General features: G+C 32.9%; 1 long non-coding RNA gene across 1 annotated transcript; it reads left to right on the forward strand.

Annotated features, from left to right (window-relative positions):
* LOC143070841 (uncharacterized) lies at window positions 1–23,415 on the forward strand. The gene is made up of 5 exons (XR_012976735.1): window positions 1–180; window positions 7,865–8,002; window positions 8,465–8,572; window positions 21,542–21,715; window positions 23,077–23,415. It is a non-coding gene; the product is annotated as an uncharacterized LOC143070841 (long non-coding RNA).
* Window positions 23,416–25,853: the final 2,438 nt, after the last annotated feature.

Consider the following 25,853-nt stretch of genomic DNA (forward strand, 5'->3'; position numbering starts at 1 on the left):
AGTGACAACACTGATATCTAACAAAGCTATAGTTTGGACAGAAAATGGAGAACCAATCTACTGAAGCTGCAATTCGGAAGAGAGGAAAATATCTAGAATGGAAGCTGTGTACACTTTTGCTGATCATTTGCTTTCTTCTGTGTTTCTTTATGTGTATTTACTATTATCTTGAATATAAAGGTAATTTAACTATATATTTAAATTTTTCAAGTATTTAAAGCTAACAATGCAATATACGATATAACTTATATGAAATAGTAATGAATTCATCTAAAAAAAAAAGCTGTTTGTCGATATTATTGCGGGAAAAAGACGTTATTTAGTTTGTTCGTTACCATTGTCGACATCGCCGACATCACTGACGCCAACGTTAGCACTAATTCTTTATGAGTTGTGGCTGAACAGACGTGTTGGTATATATTGCCACAGTTTTAACCTCAACAATGTTTTTGCAGTTGATTTAATGTGTGCATTTTATTCAAGAAATAAGAAGTACAAGTGCAAATATGCCACTAAAAACCAAAAAGGTTTTGTAAATCATTGATACAGTTATCTCGTTACCATAAATAACTTTAAACTTCTAAACATAAATTCATATATACACAGATTTGGTTTTAAAGTCTAGTTGTACATTGAGAATTGTTATTGTATAAATTGACTTCGAAATAAGTTTCAACAACTGCTAGTACTGGAGAGACACATGTTTTAATTTATGCAAGCTTCTCATCATTGCGGTATCTCTTTAAATTTAAAGACCGAAGATTAAACAGTTAATTTTTTATTCAATGGGTCATTATTGGATGATAAAATATATCAAATGGCGTCATTGTTGGACATGTGATGTCACAGTCGTCGAGCTGTCTTATTTTCTGGCAAACGAAATTCAATCTTAAAATACTGGCACCAAGAGGGTCAAGATCGGCAGTTTTTGTCTTTGGTCTTTATGTTAGCTGATGTTTTGGCCTTCGGTTCGATCTGTATCTTCGCTAACCAATGGTTACTATCCCATCCAACTTTATCCACCTTTGACAGATTGATCTAAGATTTGTGATTATAATATTAATACTGAGTCAACTACCGATAGATAAAAGTCATGCCCATTTCGACTTCATCATTTTTGACTAATGGCAGCACTTCAACAGTTTTCAGTGTGGAGGTATAAAATGGTTGTGTCTGAATATCAAAGGATAAAAATCATAAAATAAACAGATTCCACCTCTGTAACTCGTGTATTACGATATTTCTCCACTTTTAACAGTTAAATTTTAATTATTTAAAAAGCTCGGCAAGCCTAGCGCTTTAGATATTAAAATTTAACTGTCTCGAGTGGACAAATATCGTAATACACTTGTTGCAGTTGTGGAATCTATATTTCTACATTTATACGTGGTCATCTTACGACGCGTTTTGTTAGTATGCAACCTTGTGGATTCGGAACTCTAGCTTAATCCACCACGGGTGAAGATGTTTGATCTGAAGAGTTAAGCCATGTCCAATCATTTGCTATAAAACCAGGTGTAATTCACCATTTTCTACATAAGAAAATGAATGTACCAAGATAAAAAAAAAGTTGTTATCTATTCGTTTGATGTGTTGAAGCTTTTGAATTTGCTATTTGATTACGGACTTTCCGTTTTGAATTTTTTTCGGAGTTCAGTATTGTTGTTATTTTACTTTTTTGTACAGTATATATGACGTGGTGTTAAACCATTATCGTCCCAGGTACTAGGAAGGTTGAGTGATCAAATATTCTGTTTGTTTTTGTCCCAAGTTAGGAGCCTGTAGTTGAGGGGTTGTCGTGTATTGCTGTCTGTTTAATATTGGTTTTGTTTTTTGAATGAAACCTCAAATATGCAGTCGTTAGTTTTTCGTTTGAATTTTCTTTTTGTAATGTTGGCAATTTTTTTACTTGACTATTCAGTATCGGTTTATGTCATTTTTGAAGGGTGTAATTTGCATGTTTTAAAAATCATTTGCTTTTATAAAAGTCAATTTTGTAAAAAGAAATGTAAACACAACTAAATTTAATTAATTGCAATACTCAGAGAAGAAGACCCTATATCAATACTGAACGAATAACAATGAGATGAAGAACAACGATCAAGAGTTGTTGACGTATTTCTAAACTAAAGTCCTTCCTTTAATCACAAAGTGATTAAAAATTCATCTAGAGTTGTCTCTCTTTATCTGTTGTTTTACAGTAATTCACAAATACCAAAATTAATATTATACAGACTTTCTGTATATCATACTTATTTGTGTAGAGGTTCCATCTTCTGTTTTTCATTTATAACTTTTACAACTAATACAAAAACAATCCTTTGAATTAAACATACATTTTATTACACCAACTTGTATTTACATTTTCATGACTAGAATATACATTTTTACTTTGTGGACTTCCTTTGGCTACAGAGTATTTTATAATATTTTGTTGAGGCGCCAGGGTGACTACCGATTACCTATACACAATGGCTATCAGCTGACCAATGTTGACATAGTGTCATAAAACCCCTGGTAGTTAAACACGGTTACACCACCACCTACCATGGGGAGTGGCCGGGGAAAACACTCGTATTACCAATGCTCCAGTTATTAGTGCCCCACCTGTTGGCAGGTGTAGGCCTCCCCTCTATAAGATAAGGTGAAGGAGGTCTCAGAGTTACCCATCTGTAGACCCCACCGTAACCTCTAACCACATTTTCTAAACCTGCAAATTGTAGAACTTGTCAGGCCCAGAGCAAGGACCGAGTGAAATAATCCCCCAATCACTACCAGTCTCCCTGGACGGCCACATGAGAGCCCCAGTCAGCTACCAAATCTGACTGGGGTTTTCAACTCCACAAAATTTTCATTATTGAATCATTGGAAAAGTTGATTTTTGTTGTGCGTGGAGGAAAGACTCAACCCCCTTGTATATGATTTAAGAAAACCTGATTTCCAGTTTGTGACAAATGAGTTCCATCTGTTCTATATAAAGACACTTCAGTTTCCCTAATGTTCTCATGTAATATAGCTTTCCCCCGTTTTCTATTACAAAGTTTTTGACGACTGAATTCACTCTTTTTCTCTTCTGTTCGATTATTGCACCCACATTCAAGGGGGCAAAATGCCAGTACTTGCACTGTAGCATTGAAGACCATATTATAATAACATTTTTAAATAAAGCCTTGTAACGTAGGATAGAACATTTTACATTTTCGATTAAACCCTTCCCTGTCAATTCTAAATCTGTCAAATCATTAGCTCCACAGTGAATTATTATAAAATGAGGAGAAGGTAAAAAAATTCTTTTTGCGTCCAGTAGGGAGTCCAAATCTTTAATCTAGATCTGTAAACCAGGTTGCCAAATCCAGTATGTTGTTACACCATTTGACCCCAGTCCCAGGTTTTTCCTACCATATTTCTTCGTCTCTACGTTGGCCCAATGAACAAGGGAACTTCCAACAATCCATAAAATCTTGGGACCTGTGAAAACCTGTAGCTTGTTAGCCTTTTGAAACTAGAAAAATTGTAACCTAATATAGCGAGAATAAGCATGCGATTGCCATCTGCCTAATCTCATAATTACCTCCTCTTAGACCCCCTGCCTGGCTAGTTCCGTGGCTCACCCAATTCTAAAATTATGTGACCTAAAATGACCTTTACTAATATGAAGAAAATGTAAAGCTTTTTCCAGTATACTACTGAATTGGTATCAAGTTAAAGGCATACCAGTATAATGGATAAACAAATCTGTATTGTTACAGGTAGGTCGTACCTTTAAATATTCGTTAATGAGTCGTACCGGACAGTGTTTTTTTCCGTTCTCAGGTATTACCAAAGTAACAGACTTTCCATTTTGGTCAGTTTTTGACCACCTTACTCTTAGCTCCAGGACTTTTCTCCTAACTAAAATATCAGAAATTGTTAAGGTGGAGCCATTTATAACAGACTTGGATTTTGAAGTAGTGATTTCCCCTACTCTTAGCAAACCAAAGAAGGCAACAGAAAAAAACTGCTGAAAATAAAGCAGTTTCATTCATATTTATTCTTTCATACTTTATCTAAACAACTAATCATATCTGATAACACTTGCACTGTAATTGGTACTCTAATGTCATTACGTTTTCCCCCTTGAATTCTTTTTTATTCCTTCTAATGCCTTTCCAATTATAAAGAATTTTGTAGTATCCTGTATCCCTTGAATTCTATGATGGTATATGAAACTCCTGATATATAAGATAATATGGTCCTCCCGAAAGACCCTGTACTGAAAAAAAAGCTATAAAATTTAACAAATCATTGACTGGCATCGGCCAATCCTGTTTCAATTTATAAGATGATCAAAAAGTACAAAGTTTTGCAGAGCCAAATTGTATGATTTTTGTGTATTTTTGGACACACCTTGATTGACAATATAATCAGCCACCTGACTTAAATGTTCCAGATCTGTATTGGAATTTCGGTTGGCCACTGGTCTGCTTCTGGAGCTAGGCTTCTGAACTCCCCCCACTGAGAACTAGAAAGACAATCAGCCATTTGGTTTTTTTTTAAGGGATATAAATTGCCTTTACTAATGTATTATTTTTTAAGTTCATTTAAATCATCTGTCTTACTAAAGTCATAACTCTACTTGATTTTCTAGTTTTCATATTAATGATTTGAACAACCGCCTGATTATCAACATGAAAAATAACTTTTTTGTTAACAAAATAGGATTCCCAGGACATAGAGCAGCTACAACTGGAAACAACTCTAACAATGTCATATCTCTGGTGAATCCAGTCTCAACCCAATGTTTTGGCCATATGCCTTGGGCCCACTGACCTGCAAAATAGATCCCATACCTGCCTTTGAACCCCCTGCACTATCAGTGAACAACTCTAATTTTTCATTTGAAACCCATACATTGTCTGTTATTACAGTGACACCATTGTTGTATTGTTTTAAAAAGTCTAACCAAACTTCTAAATCTGCTTTCATCTGCTTGTTTCCTCGAATTTTGTAATACGATTTTCTTACCCCGATTGTTGAATTTATGAGTCTGCGACAGAAGGTGCGGCCTGGAGTAACTACCTTACAAGCAAAGTTCAGGAGCCAAAGAAGGGATTGCATATCTTTAAGAGTTATTTTAGAACTGTCCAAGGTATCTCTGATTTTTTGTGAGAGTTTGACAAGTTTTTCATTTGGAAGTCGCATGATTAAATTCTGTGTATCAAATTCTATACCCAAAAACATAAGTAGTGTAGTCGGCAAAGTAGTCTTGTCACTAGCAAGAGGAATACATATTTAGTTGCATACCTCTTGGAATAACTTCAAAGTATTGCCAACTTTTGATGTTTTGCTCGACTCGACAAAAAGAAAATCATCTAAATAATGGAGGATATCATCATTTCCGCTTTTTAGCTGTATTATCCAATGCAAAGCTTTTGCAAATTTCTCCCACAGGGCACAACTTATTGAGGCCCCCATAGGGAGCATTTTATTAAGATAATATTCACCCTGAAATTTTATCCCCAACAAGTCAAAATCGTGCGGGGGTAATTGGCAACAAACGAAAAGCCGCTTTTACGTCACACTGACTTAATCGGGCAAATGTTTTGTGTCTATTAATCAAACATGCTGCTTCGTCCACTGAACTGTACTGCACTGAACAATGATCTTTATCAATAAAATCGTTTATTGAATTATTCTCAGGATAGGATAAATGTTGAATAAGTCTGAAATTTCCATCCTTTTTAGGCACTAGCCCCATTGGTGATACCTGAAGTGTGGGAAAAGGTGGGTATCTGAAAGGACCAGCAATGCGACCAAGTTTAACTTCCTTCATTATTATTTCTTTAAAAATTATGGGAAGCTGTAATGCACTTTTTAAATTGGAACTCTCCCTTGGTTCCCTAGAGCCAAAATATTTTAATGAAAAACCGTATTTGAAACCAGATATAATTTCATGTGCTACATTGTTAAGTGGGTAGAATTCTAAATAATTTTCCAAGACTGATACTTTTATAGGAGTATTTCCCAATGAATAAAAATTAATACTTTTTGTTACTTCTTCCTTGGGCCCGGTTATTACATTGGGCCTTTCTGTGTTTGCCACTGCATATTTCACATATGTGTTTAAACCTACAACGAGGGAAGTAGGGACAGTCATTACCATTATTATAGTATTTACATGACATATTTACACTTCCACTAGTTACCTGTGATTGTTAATGTGTTCTATTGTTTGAAAGTGTAGCTGCATTTGAGTTATGATTACCACGATTTTGTGTATTTGTTCTATAACCCTGTGATTACACTGACACACTGTTATGTACTGTGGGAGATGTGATGTGTAATAGCCAATATTCACCGTGTATATTTCCCCAAGATAAATTGGATTCTTTTCTATTTTTAGCCTAAATTGCTCGTCATAGGTGGCCCAGTTTTCTGACCTTGTTGCCGCTAATATTATATCGCGCATATATTTTAACAATTCCTGTGCCCGTGTGCTGTATTTCTCAATGTAGACACTCATAAAAATCATGAATGCTGAAGTCCATTCATTTATTGACAAATAAACCCCCGACGATCTTTTTTCAATGCAAATTTCCCCCCTTTTTAATTTCAAATCGCCCTCGTCAACCTCTTCCATTTCTTTTTGCGTTATCAAAAGAGAATGAAGCTCTATAAACTTTCCCTCCCAAATCTTTTCTTTGATTTTAAAAGACACGTGTTCCCCCACTGTGTCATGAACGCTAGATTCTTGTGACGGAGTGAAATCAATGGAATTATTTGCAATTCCGTGCCTTAAGGAGGGAAATGCCCGTCCATCCCTCCTCCGACTCATTACCTGATGAGATATCAGTAGTTTCCTCTGGTACTTCTGCCACCACATGTCCGACCTCTTTTGTTTTTCTTGGCAGGTCTTCTCCGACCAGCTCCGTCTTTCTTTTGGGCAATTTCTTCGGGCTGCACTTTCTTTCCTCCTGTCCTGCTGGTCGTTCTTCTTTTATTTCCCATGGTCCTTGATGGCGATCCTACGTCATTTCTCTTGTTAGGCATCTTCTTTTTGGATATTTTAACTTATTTGCGTAACACTTGCTTTCTTGTCGGCAGCAAATTAACAAGTGCCCGATACGGGAATTCCAAAATTCTATTCTAGCTGATACGGGAATTCCAAAATTCTGATTCATGCTGCGAGCGCCGCTATGGCCATGTCAAATATGGCATTGAGCTACAGGCTGCAACACCCACGCACCCACACGAATATTTGATTGAATTAAACCAGATTAAAGAAAATATAAAATTTTTATATTCTCAAATATTTTAATAAGAAAGAAAGAAACAACGTATTTATGTAATGTAAAGAATATGTTTATAGGAAGTCTTTATGGCCAATTAAATGAAGATATCAAGGAGAATGGAAATGGGGATTGTGTCAAAGAGACAACAACTTGACCAAAGAGCAGACAACAGCCGAAGGCCACCAATGGTTTTTAATGCAGCGAGAAAACCATTCACTATATTACCATCACTAGTCAAATCAAATATATATCAAGATGTATCTAGTAAGCTATTCTAAAAATTCAATTCAACTAATGTTGCCATACTCCCTCATTGTACTTGTTCCCAGCATATATATATATATATATATATGACAGGAGTTCCAGAAATTTGCATATGTTGTTATGTTGCTTGATCTAGTCTTTCCTGCTAGATATCTCTTGTAAAAATAAAAAAAGTGTAAAGCGATCTTGCTGAGTATATAACCAATGTACCAAACATTCTTTCAAACGATTCAAATACTCAAAACATCACTTACATGCATACACTTTAATGAATAAAATTGTAATATATTTAAAGACAACATTAAATTAAAGTGTGCTTTATTTTTCAGACAACTGCGCATCCAATTCGCAAAATAAAGATTCACCCTGTTCGGTAAATCCATGTTTATATGGTGGCACATGCGCAGTAGTGGATGATTCATTGTTTTGTCTGTGTCCTGCTGGTTACACGGGACGGCTATGTGAAGGTTTATAAATTTATTTATTAAATATTACATGCTCGGTTGCTTGAAATTTTTACTGGCAGTATAACCGTGACATATTATGACAGTAAATCTCTAGAATTTTGTTAACTGTTTAACATCGGAATTAGTTTTTAATAATTTAGTTGTTCGCGAAATGTTAATGCTCTCCTTTTACTAAAAGCATAAACGGTAAACAATTTATTGCATAAGTTCGCATTTTGACCATAAATGTTTCTTCAGTGATGAGCCCAAATATATTTGAAAATCTGAAAAATTAACACAAACATTAAAAGAACATAAATATAACATCGTTATAAGGAATCATAATATAGATATAAGAAGATGTGGTATGAGTGCCAACGAGACAACTCTCCATCCAAGTGTACATTTACCTATAAATAAATTGTATATTCCATTGTTAAAACAAATCGATGTCATATGTTGATAAACTTACTATTTTTCCAGTCACGCCATGTACCAACACACCCTGTTTATTTAATGGTACCTGCACAGTAACAGGGGAATCGTACATCTGTGTTTGCCCTGATGGATTTAACGGACAGCAATGTGAAGGTCAGTAGTTCAGTGCTTAAAACTTTATATCACTTCTAACTGTATACGAAAGAGACGGATTCAAATTAAGCTTTCATAAATATAAGCATTTGAAAAACTTTTGTTTTAAAAGTGTATTTATTGTTTTTGACATCAGTATTATAAACCAGTGCGTTTAGTATTTCGATATTAGACCATGACCAAATTCAAAACATGACTTTAGACGTTTGTCAACTTCTCGTTTCTAAAGCATAACAATGTCAAGCGTTTGACATCGAAAAGATACCGATCAAAATAAATATATATCTTTATTTAGATAATGTAGTTGTTTCTTCAAATAGACATAAATAGTATAAACATGTTAGTTATTTTTTCTGTCTATGAAGAAATAACATTAGCGGGTTATTTTACAGTGTGCACCACATTTTTTATGTTATTTCGAATAGACAGATAAAATATTACAGTCATTTCTTATAATTTAATTTTAAATTCCATTTTAAACCGTAGAAAACCATGAAAAAACGTTGATGACGTCACGGTCACATGACTTAATTATGTCTATAAGCTCATAACAAAATAACGTCAGCCAATCAGAAGACGCGTTACATACAAAATTAAATTATTTAGAAATGTATTATGCAGAGAAAATAACTAATGTTCTGTATATTTTCCCTCATCTGGGTACAACAAACTCATCAAAGATACAAAGCTTAAAATTATAGATACACGACGTGCGTTTCGTCTTAAAAAAACTAACCAGGCTGCCGTTTCATAAAACGATCGTTAGCGTACGTTTGAAAGTTAACCAAACGTAACGCTAATATTCCGTTTCATAAAACAATCGTACTTTGCAATGGTCGTACATTGCGTGTGAATCGTAAACGCTATTTACGTGTGTTTAAACCTGTCGCAATGCGATCGTTAAATAAAAGATGGCCGTCGCCTTGCATATTTTGGGGTACAACCGATGCCGAATTTTTAGACGACAAAGGGTTTTCAGGGCAGTATTGAAATCAGTGACAATTCAAACGACACATATATCATATCTCGCTACCGTCTTGGTAGACAGGGCATATTTAAGTTTGCAGATACGCTTTTAACACGCCTTGAAAGGACGACTTTGGTAAAGTTCTCCAACTTTGACCTCCTTTCACACTGACTTTCGAGTAAAGTAAAAGATAATTTGCGTGCTATGTACTTACAATTCATATGTATAACAAGTTATTTCAACAGAACAATCAGAAATATCTGGACCACACCATTTGTTTGTGATATATGAACAAAAACATCTAGACAATAAATTTTATACCAATGTTTACCGTTGACGCTACTAAAAGGTGTCTACTGTCACGTCCGCGTTTTTGGCAGGGAGTGCTTGTTTGTTCAATTATAATAACTCCGGTTGAAATATTATATTTTTCTTTTTTTTTTTTATTTCGAGGGCGTTTGAAACTATCTAAATCTATCAGTAGCTGTTAATTAAAAAAAAGCAGCACTCTTTCATGAAGATATGGGAAGGGTATATTTATAAAAAAAAAACTTGTCAGATATTTTGATACTGTTCGGGATTCAACATTAAGGTTCGTTGGATACCAAATTTTATGGCTTTCGTAGGTACAGGTGAACCAATATTTTAAGTCAACGAATTAATTTTTTTCTATAGGCTTTTTAAAAACCACGAAATCAATAGATGAAAAATATACATAAAATTGGGACTAGAACAATCAAATTTCGGGTATGCAACAACACAGAACGGTCCTAACTCCCATTAAAATTGTTTCAATAGTTATAAAAATAGAAAATAGCTTTTGCAAATGTTATTATTACTATGAAAATGATATGGTACGATAGTCAAAAAATGGAACAATTACCGAACATAACCTAAATACTGGTGCCATAAAGTTTTAAACAATGAGAAAAGAACGATATAAACAATTAAAAGAAAGCCATTTAGTTTAAACATATCTTATCTGCAAAAGTAGCAAAACGTATATGGATATGAACAAAGAAAAAATATTTTATAATGACGATAACCGAAAAGGAATACATGTTATACAAAAATCGAAACCCTTTCTCTCGCGATGTTATGCTGCTGTCAGCGTAAAAATGTAATGTTAACTAAAAAATAATCCATTTATCAGTAAACTACAGAATTAAAAAAAAATCTTAGATGTTATTTCTTGGTCTTCAAGATGAGCTTCTGTCTAATTTCCATAACAATCCATGAAGGTTCACAAATTTGATCAATATTTCATTTCTGTGAAAAAGATAGAAATTGATTGTAAAGATAAATTAATTTCAAACAAAACATGTATACATAATATTCTTTTTTAATCAAATATTAAAATACATGTTTGGTATAAATTTAAAAGACTATAGGTGAATAGAAATAATAACAGTTTCAAGTATTATAAACATATATAAAATGAAATAAAATTCTAGTTTAAGGCAAATGTGATGGCAACACAAAGAAACACATAGTTTGTTTATACTGAATCTACCCTGTTTAAATATTGTAAACAAAACGCGCGTATGGCGTATAAAGACAACAGTAGTATATATACCATATATACCGCTATTGAAAAGTCAATTTGATTAAGAGAAAACAAATCCCAATTATACTGTGTATCTTAGATGAGTTTCTGGTTTTCAAAATTTCATAACAGTTTAAAATGATATGTCGCTTCATTTTTTTCAAAAAAATGTTTCTCGTGTTTAATTTAATATGTAAAAAAAAACACTAGCCCCATTTTACACAACGTGACGCCACGTTTGGTTTAAGAGTATCAATCAAATTCAAACATGATTTCAAAGGTCATTAAGGATCAAAATCAAAATGACATAGGCCTCTGAGTTATATCACCATACAACGTATTAAGAACTTTCCAATGAGCTATTAACTTTTAGAGACGTCGTATTATTTTGTTAAAATTGTCACGTCGGAACTATCAAAGTTGGTGTACTTTAATTTCAACGATTTATAGACCCAAGTGAAAAAAAAAGTGAAGATTTGACATATGATCCTGACCTTTGACCTTGATCTTTTATTTCTTCTGAGGGACAACATTCCTGATAGAAAATGACCATATGTTTTTAAAACTAGCATTCCACCGCAGGGACATGGCTGTACCAAGTCAGAAATATGACAGTTGTTTTCCAATTGTTTGATGTGATTGAACTTTTGATTTTGACATTCGATAAGGGACTTTCTGATATAAACTTTCCTGGGAGTTCGGTGTATGTGGTGTTTTACTTTTATGACAATCCACTGTTATGCTGAATAAAGGCAACATCATAACACGTTATCCCTTCGCAGGATAGTCGGATGCAATCTGTATAGTCGCATGACCATTATAGTCACAGGTAACTACTAATGATATACAATTATCAACAATAACAACAATAAGTAACTATATACTTTATTGGAAACACTCACTGTAGCACGTTTATCTATTGTAAAAAAAATCATAATATCTAATAAAATTTGTAGATTTAGCTAACAAAGTCCTCATATTTGTATAAAGTAACATTCGTTTATCGTGGAAAATTGTTTTAACGTTAGATAAGCTAAATTAAAAATGCTTGCTAGTCACTTTCTGTGATTAATACCAGATAACTCTGGTTAATTTTCCAATCAATCTATCATGAAGGGGAGATAAATATGTCCATATATATGGAAGTTTTTAACGACCTTGACTGGCTATACAGCCCTTGCACGGTCGTTTTTTTTTCCCCTTATTTATAGTCTTTTTCAAGAATGATGAACGGTTCTTTATATTGGTATGGAATTATTTTAAACGTTACAAATTTATGTAACTGTATTCGTACATCAATGTCTTTGATACATCAATAACAAAAACTGAAATCTATTGAATTGATACATTTTGTAATTATTCAAAATTAAATCAGAAACCTATACGTAATTATAAAATAATGAACCTGTTAAAGGGAGACAATCCCATATTGACTTATTCGAATCTAAGCATAATACAAAGGAATGTCACTCTTGCATACAAATGGCACATACATATAATTGAATAACTGTGCATTCGTGCTCCACCTTCAATAAAGATTCTAAATTATTAATACAACCAAAAGTTGTTAATCTATAGATAGTGAAGACTAATTTAAGCTAACCCAATGTAAAATATATTTCTTTGAAATTTTTTAAAACTTACTCAGAAAAATGCTCGAGCCACTTGACTTTCATAGCTCATAACTAACGTTTTTACACAATATTTTAATAAAGTAGTTAAAGATTATTTGCTTCTCAAAGTGTAAGACGCAATGAAAATCGTATGCTTACATCAAATTACCCAAATACAGATTTAATTCAGTCCTGAACATTTCGACATAGTTTGTTTACCTTTATTAATACCGGTTATAAACAAATCACAAATACAAGCTAAGATCCGACTAAATACCTATGTCCTTATACCGTCAGGTAAATGAGTCAGTGACTCAGACACATTTACATTTGTAACAAGAGGCAAAATACATAGTCAACATGAGGGGTGATAAATTTAGAGCAGAATTGCTACCTTTCCGAAGCACATGATACCTCCCCAATTTGGTTGTTGGTCTGTGTTGCTCGGTCTTTTCTAAATTTGTAATCTTTAATCTTTTCTTTGTTTTTAAAATGTGAATACATGCTTCAAAAACACTTATTATTGGTATGGCAAAATGTGCTGAGGGGTTTACTAGATAGCTGTATAACAAGGTTTAATCCACCATTTGATACATAAGAAAAAGCTTGTATTGAGTCAGGAATATGAAATTTGTTATTCATTCCCTTGATGTGTTTGAGCTTTTGATTTTGCCATGTGATTAGGGAATTTCCGTTTTGAATTTTCCCCGAAGTGAAAAAAAAACCAAAACAATTTACCTTTTAAATTTTATATGACTAACTGTCCACGATTTAAAAAAAAGAATTTGTTCTGATAATTTGAAATACACTTATCGACAATAAATACTTTCAAAGCTTGGTATTCGAATATTTCTATTGCAAATTGAATGAAGCTTATTAAAATATTTCAGAACAAAACAATCATTATTGGGGCCCACCCAGATGGGATTTTCAGAAAGAAAAAAAATCCCAATCTATACCTTGTAACTATGTGTTTTTTTCTATTTTAGTAGAAACTTAGATATGAAAAGGTTAAACTCATTAGCAAATAATTTCAATATATGATATTGAACAAAAGTATAAATATTCAGTTGGAGCTGTTTCACAGTCTAAAACAATAAGCATGTACATTTAAGTTTATAGATTAAATTTCATTTACATAGTAATAATAAACCTAACGGGACATCGAAAAATACTTTACATGTCAGCCTGTCATTGAAATCGATCAGTGATGTAACAAAATGTTTTAGTCCATTGTTTGTTCAACATGTGAAACATTGAAATACTTATACTCTTACCATTTGCGTACTGGTATACTGAAATTGAAATTTCATACATGAAACGCCCATTGAAACATTAATTTTGAAAATAAGGTGCATCAACACAAATTCCGTATCTAACGAATTTTAATTGTCTCTATCTGTCGTATTTACAGGGATTATATATAAACTTTTTGTAGAGCTGCCGAAATTAACATTTCTTTACATTTTAAAGCAGTTTCTGAAATTAGCAAAGTGTATTTTGAATCATTTGAATCAATATCGAGGCCTAATTATTTGAGCTTGCTGACGATTTTACAACATGATTACAGTATAGATTTTGGAAATCAGGGAACCATCTTAAGCTTGAGTTTTGGACTAAACATCATACATTTAGTTTTAATGTAACAATTAATATGACAATGGTGTCTTTGGCAGATAAGTTCAATAGTTTGTACTCGGTCGAGGACTGATCGACATACTCAAGATGCTTTCTTACAGATATAGTAAGAACAACTTTTTCAAGCCAAATATTTAAATTTTGACATACAGTGCACAGTTTCCAGTATTAATACAGTTTTAATCTATCATCATAATCCCTGTAAATAGTTCGTTTGACAAGATGATGTTAAGTTTAAACATATTTATTTATAGTGGATTGAGAAACAAGCTATTATAACTTGTATCAACCCCTTTCCACTTTGCGGGTGCCAGTGCTTCCTTGCAGCGGCATTAGCCTGCTCTGTTTCGAAGTCCAAATGGGCATATTAAGTAAGATGTGTCTTAAGCTTAAATTGTTACACAATTACTTTTCAGCAATGTATAGACCATTCTTTAATTCTGTTTTTTTCATTTGGTTTACAACTGGTTCGAATCGAGTACTCTTGGTTAGTTTTGTAAAGACGACATCGGAGTATAGTCGAACAAATGACTCCTTATGTTTAAGTTTTGTTTTTCCTCAGTTATCTTGATTATAATTTATAAAGGTTCATATTTCCACATTTTTCCCTACTTTACAACACGTCTCAGTTGTTCATTCCTGTTTTTAAAAGATGAATTTAACAGGTAGACGTATAATTAGAACGATTTCACAATCTCTGATAAATATCACAGGAAGTGTTTTTATTTTCTTTGCTTTTTGAAGAAAAATGTATAACATAATACTAATCTCTAAAGCAAGTTCCAAAAGGTGACGTCTATAAAAACCCTGACAAATTTAAACGCTTTCAATCAACAGGACAAGTGAAAAACAACTGCCATTTTCCGAACTTGATACGAATAATTACCAGAGGTTGGTTAAACATTGTTTTAGTCCAGCCTGCGACTATTTTCGCAAAAGCGAGAAATAGCGATTTTACATCCCGTCATCGGCGTTGGAATGTAGCTTGTTTATGATCATAAGATAGTATCCAGAAGTAAATTTTGTAAAAAAAATTCTGTTGGTCCGTATTTTATAAATGGACTTAGTTTTTCTGCTAGTTAAAACATAACATTCACTCTGTGACTTAATTTCAAAAACATTCAATGGATTTGTTTTAACTATCCCGAATTGTACCAAACTTAAACAGCAGCTTGTTTTGAAATCTGAAGCTAGCTAGTATCTAAAAGGACATTTTCTATTCACTGTTTTTCTGTATATTACTTATGAATGAACTTAGTTTTTCTTCAAGTTAACATTACATACAGTCTACAGTTACATAGTTAAATGATCCGTTCGATAATTTCGTTAATAGATTGATTCAACGATATGCAGCTCAATGTTGACAATCTACTCGCAGCGTTTGTAAAATACAACTGGTTTTTTTTTTTATCTGGAAAGAATATGAAATAATTTCAAACGGACAACAACGAGACAAAAAGAGAGGCGAAAGATACAAGGACATTCAAATCATCTATGGCATTAATTTGATATGAGTTAGTTTCCACATTGAATTAAGATACTCGAAACAAATATATATATATATATATATATATATATTATCCAATGAATATACATGTATTTTTAAACCTATTATTTTAACAGCAGTTTAGTATTTGAAGGATCATATACGTTTAGTAAAATGCTCACTAATTAGAGCGCTATTATGAAACTAAATATATTTTCGAATTAAGTAAAACAAAAGATTAACCGTGATTAGTAAAACAAATTATAAGGGAGACTATATCTCTTTGAAAATCAAGAAAAAATTAACAGCGCACTTGTTGAGGGTTGATTGTAAGTTGTAAAACTGCTCTTCATAGATGATAATGTGAAGCGTAAGACAGCACTTTTCCAGTTTTACTTGTATATACATATATATAAATTAACACAAATATGTTTAAAAAAGGAAAATATTCATAAAGTTATATGAAAAACAAAAAAAAGTAAAGGATTTTTTAGCGCATGACAGGTGTACCTTTAATATTCTGTGTAAGTAATGCTTTAACATAGTTTTGCCATGAGAATAATACCACAACATTTTGTCTCTGAACCTTTATAAGTACAACCAACTGGTTCGTTAATCAAAATTCACGAACGGTAAACGAAAACATAATATCTTTAATTCCGAAGACGAAAACGACAGAAACACATTTTTGTAACGAGTAGAGAACGTAAATGTTTCGGTTCTCATACATCCATGGCTTTCAAAAGTTCGGCTTTGACCGTTCAAGCTGAAAGAAGATCTTCAGAAAAACACATCGGACGCCTGCAATTTATAATGAGTTGTTTTAATTTTTTTAACAATGGCAAGTCAAATGGTTTTTTTTTGTAAATCAGCGCATACCTTTTTTTGCCAATATATTAACCACTGATCCCTGCAATAGAAAACAGATAACTATCTTTAATTTTTTTTAATCCACCATTGTGTACATACATGTAAGAAAATGCCTGTACTTAGTCAGGAATATGACAGTTGTTATCCATTCGTTTGAAGTGTTTGAGCTTATGATTTTGCCGTTTGATTAGGGAATATAACGCGGTATTTTTGTTATTTTACTTTTTACCGTATGTAATCACAATGCTATTAATCTATAAAGACCCAAATGTTGCAAAACACTTGTCTAACCTACATGAGGTAGGTTGTTGTTCTCGCAGATAATGCCCTAAACAACATAGGTTGTGTGTGTAAACCACATTACATAAACTGCCTATTAAATGAATAAGGTATTGACCATTTCCTTGAAAATTCAACATTTACCCCACGACACTTACTAAAGAGGAAATTTGGATAATCATAGGTCTGTCCAATGTTCCTTTGGAATTTCAACCACCGTATTCGAGATCTTAACTGTATAAGTGTCATAACAAACAACGGTATACTGCTTGTTCTTCAATACGCTCCATAAAATCTCTTAAAAATTATCAAAATCTACATAAGCATTTTGTAAAGCCTCGGTCACACCTTACCGGATAGCACGAACGGACGACTAACGGATAAAAATAAAAGTTGTCCGTTGTCAAAATTGTTATCCGTTGGGAGTCCGTTGATGTACTGACCGAATAAAACGGACGTTTAACGGATGCATAACGGACCCACACCGGATATGCAACGTACGAGAAACGGACACGTACCGGACAGAACGGATGTCGAACGTACATCCAACTGACGAGTACCGGATAAAACGGACACCTAACGGAAGCGTACCGGATAAAACGGATGAACAAGATATACGGAAAAATCAAAGGCGAAAATAATAATACATGTAAATCGAATAAATATTCAAAATGTTTCTGTGCAACTGGTTTTGGTTTGTTCTTCAAAAATTCCCTCAAAGGGCAGTGTCTGGCCTGAATAAGAACTGCTTGATTGTGAAGGCGTGCCTATACTCTAAGATCGATTATGAATAATAAGAATTCATGAACCTTAAGAAATCTGACATACCAATAACTGGCATTTCTAAATTTTCAATTGGCAATTATCCGTTTCAGATCCGTTCATCATCCGTTTTATCCGTTATACGTCCGGTAGAAGTCCGTTTCTCATCCGTTTTATCCGTTAAACGTCCGGTAGAAGTCCGTTGGTGAATTTATCTTCCAGACCTCCAACGGATGTATAACGAACACGTAACGGATACAAAACGGAAACGAAACGGACGAGTACCGTATAAAACGGACGCCTAACGGACGTTCAACGGACATTTTTTCCGTTGGACGTCCGTTCAAAGTTTTGAACATGCTCAAAATGTTCCACCGGACAGCACGGACGTCGACGGATACAACGTACGCTTAACGGATAAGAACGGACGTTTAACGGACATGAACGGATTGAAAAAAAGTTATCCGGTAAGGTGTGACCGAGGCTTAAAGCCGGGCTTCAAAGTTTTTGTAAAACTGCCTATTCTAGAGGTAGCATGAATCAGATTTGGTTACTAAAACTATATTTCAAAGAACTTTTAGAGTACATACAATCTAAGACTCTTTCATCTTGCAATAGTTTTAAAACAGTTGACTTTTCTACACTTTACACACATATTCTTCATTCCAAACTAAGAGACAATGTGAAAATTTGGTATTGCTTTTTTTCAAAGAAGAGTTATGGAATATCCGTTTCACACATGATAGCGGATATGTTCCTTATGTCTTAACTTTCGTACACTTTTCACGAATATATGTCAAACCAAATAATGCTTGTTACCGGTTTTGTATTAACATGATCAACACGATGGATGCCACATTTTGAACCGGATCTGCTTACATTAACAATTTGTGAAATTAACATATATCTATATATCAAATATTGTTTAAAATTATGGCAGAAACAAGCCAGACAGAGTTCTTGTCTACATCACCTGTACACGTAACATCAATTTGGTCAACTCACCAGGTGACCAGTATTTCTCCAATCGGAGGTATATATTTTTTAAAATCGTTAATATTTGAAAATATCCTTCAATAATTCTGGTGAAATTTTACTCAACTGTAAATACTTATCAGGCACACTATAGTTAAGATGAATAAAGTCACCACCCCCTCATATTACTACCGGGCTAAACAGTGCCACACATATATACGTCCGTTGAAGTCACATGATTTAGACCGATAATATGTATCGAACATTTGCTGAGAAGCATTTGAACATATTTTGAACACTTTAAACGTTCTATCCAAAAACAGAGTGGTAGAAATTGACAACTCTATGCTGGTATATAAGACCGAAAATTTAATAAGATAGGTTTCCTAACTGTATCATAACTGTTTGTAGTTTTAACCACAAACCAAGGCATTCATACAGTCTTATTCTTTTCTCTTAATCAATGAGAATCGCCTTATACAATACGCTTGTAATTGTTGATGCTCATGGAAATCTACATTAACATACACAGTGTATGTATATGTTTACGCAGATATCAGTTTTAGCATTATTGTCAACATAAAAGAGAAGGATAACGTGATACTTTATTTGTTTAAGGCAAACATTTAATGGTAAAGTTTCTTGTTTGTAAAATAGATAGGAAACAATACAAAAAGGTATATATCTGAAATCGACTGATGATCGAATACGTCTGAATAGTGTATAATTCAGACTTTCTGATGATGTTTAGACATTCGCAATCGTTTAAGACTATTTTTTTACCAGTCCTTTTAATCCAATTTCGTCTGTCTTTGCGTTTTCAGTTTGCCTGTAAAAATAAACTCACTTTCTTTTGTTACATCTTCTGACATCGGAAAATTTTGCGCCTGTCCCAAGTCAGGAGCCTCTGTCTTGTATGATTTTTAAATTTAGTTTCTTGTGTATAATTCGGATTTTAGGATGACGTCCATTATCACTGTACTAGTATACACATTTTTTAAGGGGCCAGCTAAAGGACGCCTCCGGGTGCGGGAGTTTCTCGCTACATTGAAGACCCATTGGTGGCCTTCTGCTGTTGTCTGCTCTATGGTCGGGTTGTTGTCGCTTTGACACATTCCCCATTTCCTTTCTCAATTTTATCATCATAGATACCAGGATTTTAATTTTGTATTTACGAAGGTCGCGTGTTTTGTACACAAAAGACTCACCAGTGACGGTCGAATTAAAAAAAGTTCAAAAGGCCAAATAAAATACGAAGTTGAAGAGCATTGAGGACAAATATTCCTAACAGTTTTGCCAAATACAGCTAAGGTAATCTATTCCTGAAGTAGAAAAGCCTTAATATTTCAAATATTCAATAGTTTTGTAAACAGTTAATTTATAAATATGACTATATCAATGAGTTTCAATATATTCCTATTGTATGATTCGCTGATCTTGGCATATTTTACTTGGGATAGTCTTTGCTATTGAATTCATGTTTGTTTAATTCATATTGCTCCTCAAATATCAAAACTTTATGGATAGTGTTGTTATTTTGGTTTGAGAGTTATTGATGAATTTATATTCATAAATTATCATTTAACACATTATTTTTGTTTTTTTATTTGACCTTCAAACTTTTTTTAACCGAGACACACTGATGAATATTATATAAACGAAATGCACGTCTAAGGTATATACTAATAGTTTTTTGCGGAAAAAAATGACATTAAGGAAGACAATTCCGATGATTTTTAAATTTTTGAATTGCATTTCTCAATTTCTCCATAAAGTTTGAAAAAACTAGACAGGTTTCAAACAGTCGAAAAGTTGACAATTATAGTCTGTTACTTGTAAGGAAGATAAATATTTATGATCTTTATTTATAGCAAGAACATTGTTTTGTCATTACATTCAGATTTGTTACAATAACGTCACTCCTGGAATTTTGTCACAGTTGTTCCATTCACATTCCATTTCTAGTAAATGACAACTTCAAAAAAGAATGTTATTCTAGGTAAATAAAGGTGTTACGAAATTCATAGATCGATTGAGAAAAAACAAATCCGGGTTACAATCTAAAACTGAGGGAAACACATCAAATATAAGAGGAGAACAATGACACAATGACACAACAGAAATACTAAAATGCAACATACACAGAAACAAACTGTAAGATAACAAATGCTATATTTTTATGTACAAAAAGGCGACTATAGTTTACCATTGTTCAAATGTTGTATTTCGATTAAGAAGTTACAAATCAAGGTTACAAACAAATACTTAAGTAATCGCATAATCTTCAAAAGATGTAAGACCAGGAGAGTTGTCAGGGTAGGTGTCACCTGGTATGCATGCATGGTACGCATTCAGTCTTGCACCTTTTGAAGTTCATGCAGTTTCCATTTTTTTTTATTTGTAAATTTAGGCTGTCTTCAGCAATTAAGGAGGTTTGCAAATCGTTAAATTATTGCTGCCTTAATAAACAATCGTAGTATTGAATAAACAACTTTCATCGAGAGCTTCCAGTATAACTGTTATTCTTCCACTCATACTATCTGCGTAAATATTTTTTTCTAGAATCAAATCTTCCATATTGGTATTTTTTAGTCCTTCTAAATAATGGTTTGCATCTTTCAGAGTTAGTATTTCGCTAGTAAAACAGGCCAGCGCGTTGGATTGATGTCTCGTTACACCAAATCACAAGCGATAACTGTTCGTCAGAAGAACAAAAATGATAAATATTAATTACTAATTTGCCCCTCTCTTTATCCATTGACGACTTTATCTAGAGGAACATTATTTATCGATGTAATACACACGTGTATGTGATATTTATTTATGATTTCAGTATTCTGTAATACAGCAACAGGATATACATATGACACAAGCATGAACATTTGTTACAAAGCTGTTGCAACTTTGAGAGATTATACATCAGCTAAGGAACAATGTGTTTCAGACTCTGCACATCTCCTACTTATCGATTCTGTGGATGTGTACGGATGGGCTGTGAATCTAATGGGTATGATTTTACACATTAATTCATTATAGTTAAGGAATTTTTATTGTATTTCAAACCTTACGCAAAGCCGTATAAATGTATGAAAAGTGTTTTAGTTTTTAGAGCACCGGGTCGATACCGCTGTTGGTTAAATATCAGTCTCACACTGTTTCATCCGCTCAAAGGTTAATAATTAGGTATTGTCATGCTTTACAACAAACCTGTAGTGGTTTAGAGATTAAGAGTCATTAATAAAGTAAGGTGTCAACTATCTCAGACAAAGTTTACATAAGAGGCATATCATTTAGTTATTAATTTTTTATATGACGTCTTATAAAGAATAAAAATGGATCTATCATTACCCTCTAACATTAAGTTTCGTTATATAAATGATGTCCTTTCAATAGATAATTCAAAGTTTAGTGACTTTGTTGGACACATTTACCCTATCCAAATTGAAGGATACAGCATAAAAAGTTAAGTCATCCTCATATCTTGACTAACCTCTGTATACGGTTTATATATATATCCGAGTTGATTTTATCCTCGTATCCATGTTGTGATTATTGGTTGGTGCATTTCCTATTATGATTTCCTTACAAAGAAACTATGGAAAACAATAAGTCATAAAATCATTTACTATAAAACTTGAAGGAAGCTACAATGAGATGGTAGACCGTTATGGAATATCTGTTTCATCATTCAAGACGGAAATGTTCCATTCGTCGAAACCACATTTCCGTTTTTTCCCTCGAACGTGACCTATAAAATAAAACTTATCACCGGGTTCGTACTAAAATGATCATCACAACGGGTGCAGCTTGTGGAAATGGATTGACATATCTATTTAAGGAACCTCTGTTTTATATGAGGTCCGTGTTAGTCTGTCTTCAATTTTCTATATTATGTTTTGTTAACTGTTATTGTCTCTTCTTAGTTTTCGCTTTTTTACTGTTATTGTCTCTTCTTTGTTTTCGTTTTTTACTGTTATTGTCTCTTCTTAGTTTTCGGTTTTCGCCTCTCTTTAACACAAGACGTCTGATTTAATTTTTCTTTAAGTTTTAAGTTTTAAACCTCACTTCTTTCAATACTGACGAGAGAGATAAAATAAAGATTCATACAAATGCTACTATCAGTTCAGACAAATAACTTACTATTTATTCGAGTGTAGACGAAACCCGCGTCTGGCGTACACCACTTAAATCCAGGTATTCGTGATGTAGATGATGTTGTTTATTTGCATAATAGTAGTACTTATAAGGGAAAAGTTTTATGTAATCTTATCAAATTTATTCCAATTTCTGTTTTCATTCTTCTTCAAATTATCAATATTAAAAATGTGACCACCTGCTTGATATAAAACAACTTTTGCTTTATTTCAGATGCGTACGGAATTCAACGTATTTATTTTCAAGCTGAACGAGTCGACCAATATTCACCTTTCTTGGATGATGAAGGCAATAATTTAACATATTTCAATTGGAATTCAGGGGAACCAGGTGTTACAGGGAATTATTTACGAACGGATGGAACAACTAGACTAATGGAAACATCTTCGGGAAACTCCGAATATTCTTACATTTGTCAGATATATTAGGTTTGAAAATGACAATCAGTTGATTTTGAATCTAATAATATAGACGCTTAACATAATTTCTATTTAATGATAAATTTTCTGTACACTATCTTAATTCAGATGTTTATAAATTTTCAAATGAAAGCTATCCACTTATACCCTTACCTAAATCAAACAGATTGTTTTGTTTTAGGTATGATATTATAATCTATCCTGATAATCCGCATTTGGGTAAGATGATATTTTCTTCTACTGCTATAGTATTTATCATTTTTCTTTAAGCTCACGTGTAAATGCATCTTCTTATATAATTGAAAATGGAAATGAGGAATATGTCAGAGAGACAACAACCCGACCAAAGAGCAGATAACAGTCGAAGGCAACCAATTTATTTTGATATCATTTCCATGGTATCTTCTGTCATCTACCAAAATATGTATGATTATCTTTTTTTTTTGAATTTCTTTACATTGTTTCAAAATTCCGGATGATTTTAATGTGGATTAACTGTACATTCCTTTTTAGAATTGCATTAAGATAAACTATATTTTGGTTGAATGTGTCGTAAGTTTGTTTTAAATTTACGAAGTTTTCGAGAGAGTGATATTACGCAGGATTTACCATTGCCATGAGCAGTATTATAGGTGTGACAAATAAAAAAAATAACCTGCTTATCCTTTCATAAGCTTTAGCCCTTATTCTGTGAGTTTTCCGGTGCTCTATTTTCAGTGTTTATTTCTTTATGGTATTTTATGGACGATTGACTTTTCGGGTTTATCAGACTGATATAACGGGTAATATTTTCCAAGTTAAGTGTATGTTTCTTACATCTGTAGGTGGACTATCCGTTCAGGAAAATGTTATGAAGCCAGTAATCAGTCATTGGTACTGATATAATAGTAGCCTTGATTGACAATTGTATCATTTTGCTATTATTTTTAGATCCTTTTTGGTGTTGTAGATATTCGATCATTTCGGTTCTTCTGCATACTTGGAGTTTAAATATTTAGCTTTTAACCTTCATGCTGAAGGTGACTCCAGATATTCGTTTCGGACGTTCATTTATTGAATGACGTCTTCATTTTTTTGCTTAGGAATAGCTACCTGTCAATATCAATTTTACTGACGATTTTGTTAAGTCTAAATCAGTGAAAAACATAAAAAGTTGTATTCAGTTTTATATTTGACAATTTCAACGGTAGGTGAACGGTCACATGTTTAGTTTGTGGTTAATTACGATTCGTATAGTGTAACAAAGAAATAAAACATTATCATCAATTTGATAAAAATTGTCTCATTTAAGTAATGAATTCGATCGTTATTTTAACCGCATACAGATTGTTTGTAATATCGCCATGAGCTGTTTCTTTGGTTACTCAAAAATAGAAATGTGTCTTTTCAGCATTTTAAGTAATCTGACATCAGTTTTCATCATAATCTTTCCGAAATATTGGAACCTCAATGATCTTCGTACTCAATTTGGTCTCTTAACGTTTTTGATTCGAGCTATTATGGAGTTTTTTTGTAGACGAAATTGAAATCCTGGTGTCTTTGACGAGGTAATCTATTCAATCTAGTCACAACATTCTTTAATTCTGTAAGTGATCAACCAAACTTTGAATTGTTCAATAGAAGTCAAATCATTTGTATAAAGCATATGACGTTAAAACAATATTGAAGCAATGACTGTCTATAAAGAAATAACATAAAAATGTGGTGCAAACTGAATAACCCGCGTAGAGAGTTATTTTAAAGTGTGCACCACATTTTTTTTAATGTTATTTGAATAGGCAGAAAAAATATTACAGTCATTGCTTATAATTTAATTCTTAATTCCATTTTAAACCAGAGTAAATCATGAAAAAACGTTGATGACGTGACGGTCATCCAATCAGAAGACGCGTTACATCCAAATTTAAAATTAAATACTGTCATCAACAACATGTTAACTTTAAAAGCGGTTTGTTAATATTAATTATTAATCAAGAAACTAATACTTTCGCACTAAACCTACATTAGTTATTGTCGGTACAAACAACATGGAAATAAGTCTGGTTTTGTACTTTGTTGTCGTCTTCCAAACTTATAGGTTTAATGATCATTAATATTAATTTCAATACATTTTGTAAAATTCAAATTTGTATTACGACCTTATCTTGTAAGAATAGAGATTTTTTGTCCAATATGTTATATAATCCTTCACAAAATCCAAAAGGATATCTAAGTATATCTTTTTGTTCCAATTTAAGTTACCAATTAAGTTGATGAATGCAACTACCGCAATCCACCATCACGTAATTCTGGAACAATTCTAATATTATGTATCATAGCTCATTTGAATGAACCACAGTTGCATAAGGAAGTCATATGTAACAATTAGTTTTTCAGCATACGGTATATCCAATGAAATTTAGTTGATTTTATATGATTATTATGTCCAGATTGCTGATATAAATGTATGTAAGACCTATATTTTCATTACTTAATTTGAAAGAAAGAACAGAAATCTAGATAAGAATATATATTACTAGAATGTTTCATCAAATCATCTACACAGCAGTAGTAACGGCTACTTTCATGCTA

This window comes from Mytilus galloprovincialis, chromosome 4, assembly GCF_965363235.1.
Source record: "Mytilus galloprovincialis chromosome 4, xbMytGall1.hap1.1, whole genome shotgun sequence".
In the NCBI taxonomy this organism is placed as follows: domain Eukaryota; kingdom Metazoa; phylum Mollusca; class Bivalvia; order Mytilida; family Mytilidae; genus Mytilus; species Mytilus galloprovincialis.